The sequence below is a fragment of the Sus scrofa genome, chromosome 15 (genome assembly GCF_000003025.6).
Source record: "Sus scrofa isolate TJ Tabasco breed Duroc chromosome 15, Sscrofa11.1, whole genome shotgun sequence".
NCBI lineage: Eukaryota > Metazoa > Chordata > Mammalia > Artiodactyla > Suidae > Sus > Sus scrofa.
Window position 1 is genome coordinate 79,173,750 of NC_010457.5, and position 12,155 is coordinate 79,185,904.

Genomic DNA, 12,155 nt, shown 5'->3' on the forward strand with positions numbered 1-12,155 from the left:
ACAATATGATGCTTCCTAGTTTTGTCTTAGCAACCCATCCTACAGCCATCTTGGACTGAATTCTGCCTCTGGAAATCACCATTAAAACAAAAATCACAAAAGCCTATTTTACCCCTTTGATCCCAACTTTGCACAGTTCTCCAATGTCCATAGATGGTAACATTCAAGCTCAAAGCCCTGGATCACGCTGGCCATACCTTTGCAAACTCTTCTTCTGTTTCCTCCACAGAACCAGAAATCCTCTACTCGACCATGACTTCTCCGCCCTCGTACTGATTTCCACTTTTGCTCATACCTGGAATGGAGTCTAGTCTCCTCATCTGAACTTGGCTTTGCTAAAGTCACCAACCAGGGCAGCAGACCATGACCCCTTCTCAAAATTCCGTGGTATCTTGATGGTTCTACTAAGGCGGCCTTCAGCCCTATCTCCTCCGAAATATCTGTACGTCGGTCCCCTTCCCAAGTAGATAATTAACTTCCGTTGGGCACGAAGCAGCCTCCCACCTTTTTGCATCCCAGCGCCCTTTTCACGGTAAATGTTTGTTGCTAAGGATGAGTGGAGGGAAGACATATGAGTGTTATGTCGTTAAAAAGATGTGAAGACATAAAGGGGTGCAGAGGCACAGCCCTCTCCCCGCTTCCCCACGATAGGGGTGCCATCTGAGGGCGGCAGCAAGGTGTCCTCAGGATGCAGCCGGGGAGCCCAAGCGCCCGCCCCCGCCCGGCTGGCTTTCGGGCGCCTCTGCTCTGCGGCCCGGCCGGTGGGTGTGCGGGGCACCGGCAGGAAGGCCCGGCCTTTCCTCGCTGGGAGGTAGGTGGTGCTGTTGCCGTGACTGTCTCCCTCATTGGCGCCGGGCGGAGAGGCGGAATGTTCAACTCCTGACTCGGGCGGAAGCGTGGAAGCCGCGCCGGCCGCCGTCCTCTCGACCCCGGTCGCCGCCCGTGCCCTGGCCGTGTGCGGGGCCTCGGCGCCCCCGGCTGCTGCTCGCGTCCGGCCCGGGAGCCAGGTAGGGGACCAGGCCGGAGGCTGTGGGGGAGCGGGTGCGGGGCAGGCCCGCCGCGATCGCGAATCGTCCCGGCGTCGCGGGCCCAGGCCTTGTCGGGATCGGGGCCCCCACCGGACACCCCTGCCCGACCTGGAGCCGGCGTCCCCTGCTCTCGCGGCGTTGCGCGGCTGGGAGCAGATCGGGAACTTTGCGCGGGTCCCACGCAGAAGTTGACGCCCGGAAGAGCAAGGCGCAGCGGGAGCGTCCGGGGCGGTCTCGGCCCCCGGAGCGCGGCGCGGGCGTGGGGCGCCCTTCGGACGCCGGGACGCTAGTCTCGCTGGGGGTGACCCGAGCGTCTCTCCGGAGGTGAGGCGAGCGTCTCCCAAATCAGAGCAGGGCGCAGGCCGCTTCCCAGCAGAGGTTCTTGCGTGCGAGGCGAGCCCACTAACTTCAGTTTTCCTGTGGGTCGGCCGGGAGCCCGCGTCCCTCCGAGAGCGGCCGCGCCGGCTCTGCTCGGGGCACCGTGGTCCTCGTGCCCTCCCTCACCTCAAGTGTCCCGTGTTCCTTCGGCGGGCGCGGGGGCGGCTCATTTGCCGACCCGATGGCGTTCCCCGGTTCCTGGGCTTGGAGACATGCACCAGGCCCGGAGGTGCAGGCTGAGGCGGCCGCCACGCCTCGCCGGCTCCTGACAGCTTGCAGGAAAACTTTAATCCAAAACTGGTCGGAAGGCATCGAATTGCCTACAAAATGGGGCAGTCGTTGTTAGATTGCTGAAAATGTATGTTTCTGATGCGCCTCCGGGTCTTGCATAAGCACTGTTTATGGGGAAACTTAATTACTATTTTTGTTGGTTTCTTTAATAATGAAAGCAGCACCATTTAGTGGTCTATTCCAATGATATTACAATACGCAGCTTCTCATGAATGGTAGTGTATTAGAATCAACTTACAGAACTAATTCGATGATTTTTGAGCTAAGGTGGTTGTTAAAGTATATTCATATTTTAACCCTAAAGCCGTTTTATGCTTTCCTGATGTCAGTTGAACAGCCAGAATTCAGTGGGACCAAACCTACAGACATTTAGACAGAAAGTAAACAAGTGATTCAAGACGTTAATGTCTTCTTTGTGATAGGCCCATCTCCACAATGAAATTTCATGTCGTTTTTTGTTTTTCAAAAAATATGGGATGGCTGCGTTTTAATTATAGTTTTAGTCATTTGTGGAGCCTTTGTTTTACGTTCCTGCTGCAATAGTGAGAGATTTGGGAGATTGTAAATGAATGTGAATTTAGTTTGGAAAGAGAGTGAAGATAAAGAAATATGGTCTTTTAGAGCAATATGCACTGTTTATTTTAATCTTTCACAATCGAGTTTTTATTATAACTTTTTGGAGATTATTTTGGGAATTTTTTTAACTGAAAAGTACTGTTTATATCAAAAGTTTATGTGACAGTAATTACAAAGTAAATGACCATAATTGCAAGAATTATTTTTTCCTGTCTAGGAAACCAAGTAGATGATTGATCTCTTTTTCTTTCTTTCTTTTTTTTTTTTTTTTCTTTTTTTTGGGGGGGGGAACACATAAGAACAAATTAAAAAAAGAGAGAGAGAGATCCAAATATTAAGCACTAAGGATTTGGATCTAAAAATGGATGGTCAAAGATCTTGGGAACTAAGGGACCTTCTTGCCAAATAAGGAAACTTGGCAGGCTGCACTGTGTATTTTAAGTTAGCACAAGAGTGAGTGTTATTGGCAATATATTGGCTGAGTGCCTATCTGGAAGGAGCAGTGAAACTGACTTTGATAAGGTGACAGAATTATAAACAGGAGTTAAGAGGGGCGTGTAGTGAATAATCTAGTCATCACAGAAAACACTGGAGAAATCGAAGTGATGTTTCATGAAAAGGTATCAGCCATGGAGTGAAACTGTTAGTGTGGAGTGAAAGAAAAATGGACAGTTAATTTTAGAAATTGGCAGATTCAGAGAAAAGAGAGAATCAATGATTTAAAAAAAAACAGAAAAAAGTGTTTGTGGTGATATAGTACTTCTTGGGATAAGATAGCCCTATGTCTGTATCCAGAGATGTGGGAAATAAAAATCAATTTGGATCATTTGTTTTCCATTTTATTCTACCCAGGACAGATTGACAGGGAGGATGTCTTGTCTATCTAAATGTAATAGGAATAGCAAAGACACCTTTTGGCTGTACTGCAGGGAAGATTTAGGCTCCTTCTTTGGTGGCTATTAACCTTGTCCCGCTTACACACAAATAAGCAGAGTTCCAGCTGTGACCAGAAAACTGTACCTGTTAAAGAAAGAGAGCTATGAATGCTAGAGCTTAGATTGGTTTGACTGATACACGGGTGCCTTTGTGTCAGACCCTCCTGCGGACAGCTGAAGCATCGATTATGCCCTAATAGCAGTTAAGTAATCCCAACACAGGAGAAGACTGTGAGAACAAAGCAGCCACTCATTTGACACCCTAACCCCAGCATCACAATGGCTAATAGGACATAAAAGCCTCAAATTGAACTTTAGGTGGATGGTAAGCAATCTAGTAATTACAACAACAACAGTAATAATAAGAAGAAGAATTGGTTTAAAGAAAAAAAAAGGCAAATTAGAAGGAGGAGGCTGAATGATATAGTGGAAAAAAGGCATGATGTGCTGAAAAAAATGATTTGACCTTGAAGTCAGACCTGAGTTTGAATCTCAGTTGTGTCACTTCTGGTTGGGTAGTTGGCTTGGGCAGCTTCTACACCCTGGATCCTCATTCTCCTCACATGCAAATCAGGGACAGTAATCCCTGCTTCATAAGCGTAAGGATATGAGACAGCACATGGAAATGCTTGAACCAGTACGTGAAACTTTAGCTGCCATCACTGAGGGGTAGAGAAGGGGTTTTCCACATTCTCAAGTTATACAGGGAGAAGAAGCCTGCCAGTCTCATCTCTTCCCAGCTAAGGCTTGCCCTTGGTGGCCTGCCCTGTTTCCAAATTGTACTTAGGTGTGTATATAGGGCTAGCAGGTTTTCATAGCTACTCTCCTGCTTTGAGTATAAGGATTTCTAATGCAGCTTTGAGTGTACCTCTGTGTTTATACACAGCTTTGTAATAGTCTTGGGGAAGAATCGGAAATTCGTGCATTTAAATTTGAAGAATTTGGGAGTTGTAGGAATAGTGGAAGATGATGACCTAGAAGACCTACAGTGCAGTTACCTGGAACCATTCTTATAGCACAGATTATCGATAGCACGATTTTGAGCACAGATTATCTTCAGGGACCAACATCCTTCTTTGTGGACTCATCTCTGGACTTGCGTAGAGGAAAACCAAAAAGAAGGCAAGGATTGCTGCCTAAAAGTCATGGAATAAATCTTTGCTTATTAAACTTTTCTACCAAAGTGTCCTGTTGTTGGGGAAGCAGATATTCCTTCAGGGATCTGTAGGTATAGCTATAAATACCCCCAGTGTGAGTGAGCACTTTCTTGAAAATCTTGCATTTAATTTAAAAAATTCTTGGGGGGAGTTCCCGTTGTGGTGCAGTGGAAACGAATCCAACTAGGAACCATGAGGTTGCGGGTTCGATCCCTGACCTTGCTCAGTGGGTTAAGGATCCGGCATTGCCATGAGCTGTGGTGTAGCTTGCAGATGCGGCTCGGATCCGGCATTGCTGTGGCTCTGGTGTAGGCCGGCAGCTGTAGCTCTGACTAGACCCTTAGCCTGGGAACCTCCCCCATATGCCGCAGGTGCGGCCCTAAAAGGCCAAATAGACCCCCCCAAAAAAAAAAATTCATGTGATTTTGCATTCTCTTCGATACTGGTTGACTTTGTTGACTTCATTGAACAAGCCACTCCAAACAGATTTGTTTATTCCTCCAAATCTCACAGTAAAATCAATGCTCTAAGATGTGTGTTTATTCACACAACTCCTGCACGGTGCTGGGTGCTCCACCTGTGGGAGTACCCATGTTTGAGGAGCCTGGACCTGGTGCTGATAAATGGTACGGCACCGTTAAGCTCCATAGCCCTGCCCACTGTATAGAGTAATGCAACTTCATTAGGCTGAGAAAAGGATCAGGGTCGATCATCATCCAAAGGGTTTTTATTTTCTGTGGTCATCCTTTGACGTGACCCAAGCACTTTGCGGTGGAAGTGGAGGAGAAGGGAGCGGATGGTTGTAAGGTAGAAATCTGAAATATGCCTCTCACCTTCTCTCAGCCAGCTTGGGAGGAGAAATTTAAGAGGATGCTCCAATCACCTCCCTTATCGCCTTCGAGGACTGGGTTCCTCCTCAGGGGAGGGGGCTGTCAATGTCAGGTTCATGACTGTATCCCTGAGAAGGGAAGGGAGAGGTCAGTTAGTCACAGCATATTCATAGGGCGGGAGTGGATCTTTAAAAAGTTATTCATTCTTCTCTCCTAGTCGCTGCCTACATGCCACCTCCCATTGAACACTCAGTGATGGGGAACTCACTACTAAACAGGGTGGCATGTTTTCTGGTTAGGCAGCTCTGATAACCAGGGATTCTTTCTGTAACTTTGGTCCACAGATAGCATGGCCCCTGGGTCAGTGATACACACTCTAGGGTCTTTCCTTGGTCTTATCTTGTTTTAACACCTCCATTTTTTTTTTCTGTCTTCCATCAGAGGTACCAGGTTTTAACTCTTATATTTACCCTTCTTAGGGAACCTTCATTCTAGGTTAATCCAAAAATTGTACGGTTTGTTAGCGGCCAGGAAGGTGCAACACTTTCTGTTTGACAGAAAATGATTCGAGTAGACACCAGAGCTGAGTAACAGCAGGATCTAGGGGTGGGTGGGCCTGTGGGTTGAATAAGTCTTGTTCACTTACTAGCAACTGCTCCCCCCCCACTCCACAGCACCCCCAAACACCTGTGAATTCCTCTTCCTTCCAACCCACAGAAATGTGTCCTCCCTGTGCTCCTTTGCCTTAATCAAGCTCTGACCCTATTCCCTTCTTCATGCCTCCAATCATTCGACCCAAGAAGCCTCCAGTTACTCAACACAAAAACGCCCCTGCAGTGACCCATGTCACAGATTGCACCTTCTTTGTGCTTCCTCTTTGGGCTTCTATTTAAGCACGGACACATTTCCACATAGCATTTCCGTGGCATAAGTGTTCTTGCACCCTGCATTCCCATCTCTCCTGTATTTTACTTCCAGTAACACCATTTCTGGCAAGAACATGTGTCCTGGAAGTCTGTTTTCATTAACTGAAATAGTAAAGCACAAATAATGTCTCCTCTAACGAGTTCATTTCCATTTTAACCTGTGCTTTAGCTGGAGAGTTATGTGTGGTAAAGCAGAAAAGGGAAAAAAAGGGAAACAATAGCTGTTCTATATTTTAGACTCTTCAAGTGGGCTTCTCGCAGTTACCCGTGACTGAAGATCTTCTTCCCTGAGTCCAACAACCTGTTCTGGACACGATAGGCTACTTTCCAGCAGCAGCCTTGGAGGAAGGAAGGAAATAGCACTGGTGGACACAGTACTAGGTAGTTCTATTCATACCTGGTCTTTAGCTAGTCTTACAGATCTTATCTGTCCTGGTCAAACGGCAGTCCTGTTCAGGAGTAGAATCTTTGAATCTTTGACCTTGGTGTTGTGAACAAATACATCAAACCAAAGTTTTCCCCATTTTTTTTTTTTTTTGAAGATAAGACTTGAAGGGGGAAAAAAATTGTAGAACTGTAGTCCAAGTGGTATTGTTTTTATACACATGATGATAAAGCACATTTTTATTAGTTTATTCACTGATCTGTGTTAAGGAGGCTAAAATAATACTAGCCTAAATAAATATTAGGGCAGCAAGCTTGGCAGAGGAATTTGTTGAGGGCTGTTTTCTGAAAGTCTTTTTTTTTTAAATCAAATTCAGCTCATGATAAAACAAATTAATTTTTCCTTCTATATTGCATGAGAAAATAAACTTTTGTGAAGAAAGGAAGAAGGATAGTATAAATTAGGGATAGGAAAACAAGAAGGCTCTGAATTTAGAAATAATAGGCCCACATAAACCTAAAAGATAGAAAAGCCAGAAAAAATCTGGTTTATTTTTTAATAAAGTTAATAATTTTTTATAAAATATAAAAATGATAGTGAAAAGTCTCCTTTCCATCTGTGTCCTCCAGCCATTCAGTTTCTTTCCCCAGATTCTGGTCCAAATATATTTTATGCACAGAAGTATACCCATATATTGTTTTTCCTCGTTGCTTTTTTTCCTTAACAATGTATATTGTTGATCATGCCATATCAGTACATAATACAGATTTCAATTCCCCATGTATAGGTTGAATTCCTAGAAGTGGAATTGCTGGATTAAACATTGTATCTTTTTTTTTTTTTTTTTTGCCTTTTTTTGCCATTTCTTGGGCCACTCCCCGTGGCATTTGTAAGTTCCCAGGCTAGGGGTCTAATTGGAGCTGTAGCCGCTGACCTATACCACAGCCACAGCAATGCGGGATCCAAGCCACGACTGCAACCTACACCACAGCTCAGGGCAATGCCGGATCCTTAACCCACTGAGCAAGCCAGGGATGGAACCCGCAACCCCATGGTTCCTAGTCGGATTTGTTAACCACTGCGCCATGACGGGAATTCCTTAATGTTGTATCTTTTTTAATTTTGGTGGATAATGCTGAGTCATCCTCCATAGGACAATTTACACTTCTACCATCATTGTATGAGAGTCTGGTTTTCTCACATTCTCACCATCGCATTTTGATCTTTTGCAGGTAAAATAATTGTGATGTGTAATGAAAAATTCTTTTATTGTAAACAAGTTAATCATTTTATAAGTAGAGTTAATTTTTTAGAATTAAGATTGAAAGAAGACAGTGGCGACCACAAAAAGTAGGCATACTCTAGGACCCTTCCAAAGTGAGGGCTATAATTGAATAAAGAAAAAGGTCCTAGAAATCCAAGTATCTTAAAAGTGTCAAATAATAAAAGTATTGTCTTTTGATAACTTAAATATTCTTATGAGCAAATGTTTAAAAGAAAATTAGAATTAACTTGCTGGGAAGATAAATCTTGCAAACATGGCCAGAAATGAAACCAGCAAATAGAGGAGGAGGAAAAAAAAAAAAAAGCAGCATGCACAAAGAAACTCAGATAATAAGGATTTAGGGACCAACAGTACATTAATTTATTAATAGTTGCTCTGCCAAAGTAATGGAGATAATAAGACAAAACAGTTCTGAAAACTGAGAGGAAAACTATTGAGGAAAGTATTCCTAACTACAAAGCTGAAAAGGTAGATGGCTGAATGTGCTATCAAGACTTATTAGGAGTTCCCTGTTGGCTCTGAGGGTTGGGGATCCAGTGTTGTCACTGCAGTGGCTTGGGTCACTATCGTGGCATGGGTTTTCCCTGGCCCCTGGAACTTCTGCATGCTAGGGATGCAGGCAAAACAAAAACAACAACAACAATGAAAAGACATGAAAATAATTAGAAAACCATAGTTTCCATCTATTGAGTATTATATACTATGTGCTGGGGGCAGTTCGAGGTCTTTCACAGCATCTCCCACTTCCCAACATCTCTCCTGCATAGGTATTGCTGCCAGTGAGAAAACTGAGGCTGGAGAGGCTCAGTGCCCTGCTCAAGGTCTAACAGCTAGTCAGTTTGGATTTGCTTCTAAAACTCCCTTTTTGCTATTAAAACTGGGATCTTTCCCCTGGACCATGCTGCTTCTGTGTTGGAATACCTGCTACTTGGAAGTAAGATTTAAATCAAAGGAGTCCGATAATACTATGCAAACATGATAGCTTTTGGACTATCAATTTTGAGACATTTGGTAACAGAATGGCTATTTCATTTATTGGGTCTGGAAAGGCCATGATTTGAGAAAAGGAATTGATTCAAGGTTACTGAGGGATTGAGGCAGAGTTCTAACTCACATCTAGTTCTCAACTTTGTGTGTATTTTTTTAAATGTTAAAACTTTAGCAGGTTTTTTTTCCCCCCTTTTAAAAAAAAAAACTAGGGCAAAATTCCATTTTCTTGTCATTCCACTTTTGCTAATTCGCTGATGGTACTGTAAATGCCTTTAGCAATGTAGTTAATAGTGTGAAAGTCTTTTTAAATTTTAATTTTAAGGAAATTTTTTAAAATTACGAAAATTAGTCCTATTCAGGTACTCATGATTGGATTCAGCCACTGAGTTAGTGATTTTCAACATTTTTGGAATTGTGACACCTTCTTATGCTTTCATTTTTGTGATATCCCTGTTCTAACTGACCCTTCAGTGCTCTTTAATTGATACTTACTAACGTTTAAAACAGCCCTGAGAGGACTTCCAGTCCTGGTGCAGCAGAAACGAGAATCTGACTAGAAACCATGACGTTGAAGGTTCGATCCCTGGCCTCGCTCAGTGGGTTAAGGATCCAGTGTTGCTGAGAGCTGTGGTGTAGGTCGGCAGCTATAGCTCCGATTAGACCCCTAGCCTGGGAACCTCCATATGCTGCAGGTGCAGCCCTAAAAAGACAAGACAAAAAATAAAACAGTTCTGAGAGTTTACAGAACAAAAGTTAGGATGCTATAAAGTTAGGACTGGGAATTGTTGCATGGAGAAAAGTTGCCTTTCTTGTGTAAAAGCTACTGTTTTAACATGGTGGGATGAAAGCATTGTTTGATTGGGTATACTATGTTAATACATTTATATAGATGACTCTTATTATTAAAATCTAGTGCATTCACTGGAGACCATATCTAAAAAATTAGAACATAATTTGATCAGGTAGCAGTCTTCCCCAAGATGCTCCAAGTATGACTAATCAGCAGCTCAGATGATCCATTCTTCTGGTCATAAGTTAATCCTATTAAAATGATGATTTCAAGGAGAGAAAGCTCAAAGGGAAAAATTAATGTACGTGGTCCCACAGTCACATAGATGACAATAGGCATCTCAGTTAGGTTTCTCGGCTCAGTCCATGTTGCTTTGCCAAGCTCACTGGAGTTAAAACCTGTATTCATACACACCAGAATTGTTAGTCTCTTCGATAATCAGACAGGACTTAATTTTTTATGGTCTCAATAAAACACTCAAGTAATTATATAGTTCTATTCATACATAGCCAGTTTCCAAATGGCAGGATGTATCACAAAGTGAGTAACAGTGATTCTGGAAAAAGCAGACTGCTTGCCTCATCTCAGCATGAAGATCCTGGAGAATTATATGTCTCAGAGATCAGCCTCCCTCAGGCACCCGTGGGTCAGTTTCGAATGGGACTGATCTTGCCTCAGTTCACCCACCTTCCCTGGACTTGCTCTGCACCTGAGGGTGTCGACTTATTCATACTGATTTCATCCTGATTCAGAGCTCTGTACTTGTTCTACAAAGATTTCCTCCTTCCTTCTCCTCTTCCCCCATGTCCTCCACCCCTTCCCCTTCCCCTCCTCCTGCTCCTCTTCCTTCTCCTTTGGACATAGGGACACCCAATCCTGGAGGTCCCAAACATGCTCTTTTCAGTGTCCCAAGAAGCCTAGGCAAGGAGTTTCCAAATCAGGATTTGCTTCAGAATCTTCTGGGGGGCACTTACTTAAAAAAAAAAAAAAAAAAAAAGTTCTCAGATTTTACTCAATCTAATTGGAGTCTTTCCAGCTGCAAAAGATATAACAAAAGAATAGCCTGAAATAATGTATTCACTTATTTGTTCACGTATTCATTCAACATATATTTTTTAATGGAAAATGTGTGGTGTGCCTGGTTTTGCGGTAGGTGCTGAAGACCCAGGTGTGAATAGACATGCATTTCGCCTTTAGAGAATTTATAGTCTGGTGGAAAGTAAGTGAGAAGGATGAAAGGGTGAAGAAGGGTGCTGTGGCACAGGAGAGGGGGAGAGAGTTTTGTTTGCAAGGCTCAGAAGAGTTGCTCAGGGATTTGCTTGCATTTGCCGGGCCTGGAAAGGCTTTGGAAGCAGAGACATTAGCCTGTGCAGTGCAAAGATGTGGGGATGTGAGAGCCCGTTCTGGGAACTGCACGTCATTTCTCGTGTGTGCCTGGGGAGGGGGGAGACAAGAAGTTGAAGTGCTATAAGCGGTGATGGTAGAGCACAAGAAAATTTCCCAGAATTAAAAGACATGAGTCAGCCCGAGAGTGTACCACCAATGAATGAAGAAGGCTCACCTCTTAACATATCCCATTAATTTCAGGATTCCAAGGATGAGGACAATGTCCTAAGAGCTTTCAGAAAGGAAAAAATAATGTAAAAAGAATGAGTAATCAGAGTAGCTCCAGACGGCTGTACAGACACATTAGAAACTAGATGAGTATGAGGTAATACTTTTGAAATTGGAAGGAAATTATTCCCGACCTAGAATTGCATACTTAGCCATGCTGCCAATCATGACATTTTAAGACACACAGATTCTCCCAAAAAAAGTGCATCCTGGGCTAACAAGAGATGTGCAGGTAGCTAGCAAGAGATATGCATTGTCAAAGTAAGAGAATAACCCAAGAACAAGAAGCCAGGGGATCCAAGGACCGGAGTCCCACAGAGGAAAAGGCGAAGGCAATTCTGAGCGTGGTGGGGAAGGGAAGGCCCCATCAGGTCAGGCCTAGAGAGCAACCATTCCAGCGTTGACTCAGGGGGAAGGGTGTAGGAGGAATGTCTCCAAGAGAAAATAGAACTTCCTCTTCCCCCCCCAAAAAATTACCTGACTCTTTTAGTTTATTGAGAGGAGTTTTGTGGTTCTCGGAGGAGTCCAATGAGGTGAATAAGTTTTGGATGTATAAAAACCCTAGTGGGAGTTTCCGTCGTGGCGTAGCAGACATGAATCTGACTAGAGGAACCATGAGGTTGTGGGTTCAATCCCTGGCCTCGCTCCTGGTTAAGGATCCATCGTTGCCGTGAGCTGTGGTGTATAGGTAGGTTGCAGACGCGGCTCAGATCTGGCATGGCAGTAGGTGTAGGCTCGCAGCTGTAGCTCCGATTAGACCCCGAGTCAGGGAACCTCCATATGCTGCTGGTGCAGCCCTAAAAAGACAAAACAAAACAAAACAAAAAAACAAACCTTAGTGAACAGCAACAACAAAAACAGAACAACTAGTAACTCTGGGAGAAACAAAAAAATTATCCAAGAAAGGGAAAGTCATTGGGTCCTGCACAGCACTCTTGGGGATAATGTTAATTTCATCAGACTATGGTCC

The 12,155-nt window shown here is 43.9% G+C and overlaps 1 protein-coding gene across 4 annotated transcripts in view; it reads left to right on the top strand.

Annotated features, from left to right (window-relative positions):
- MAP3K20 (mitogen-activated protein kinase kinase kinase 20) overlaps positions 695-12,155 on the top strand; it is a 204,077-nt gene continuing 192,616 nt past the window's right edge. The window contains exon 1 of one of the 4 annotated variants that reach the window (XM_021075200.1): positions 695-1,007. The gene's annotated coding sequence lies outside the window, so the exon portion shown is untranslated. Of the gene's footprint in view, positions 1,008-1,032; positions 1,353-12,155 lie in introns of those variants that run through there. The other 3 variants (XM_013990583.2, XM_021075199.1, XM_021075202.1) reach the window with 3 other exon arrangements.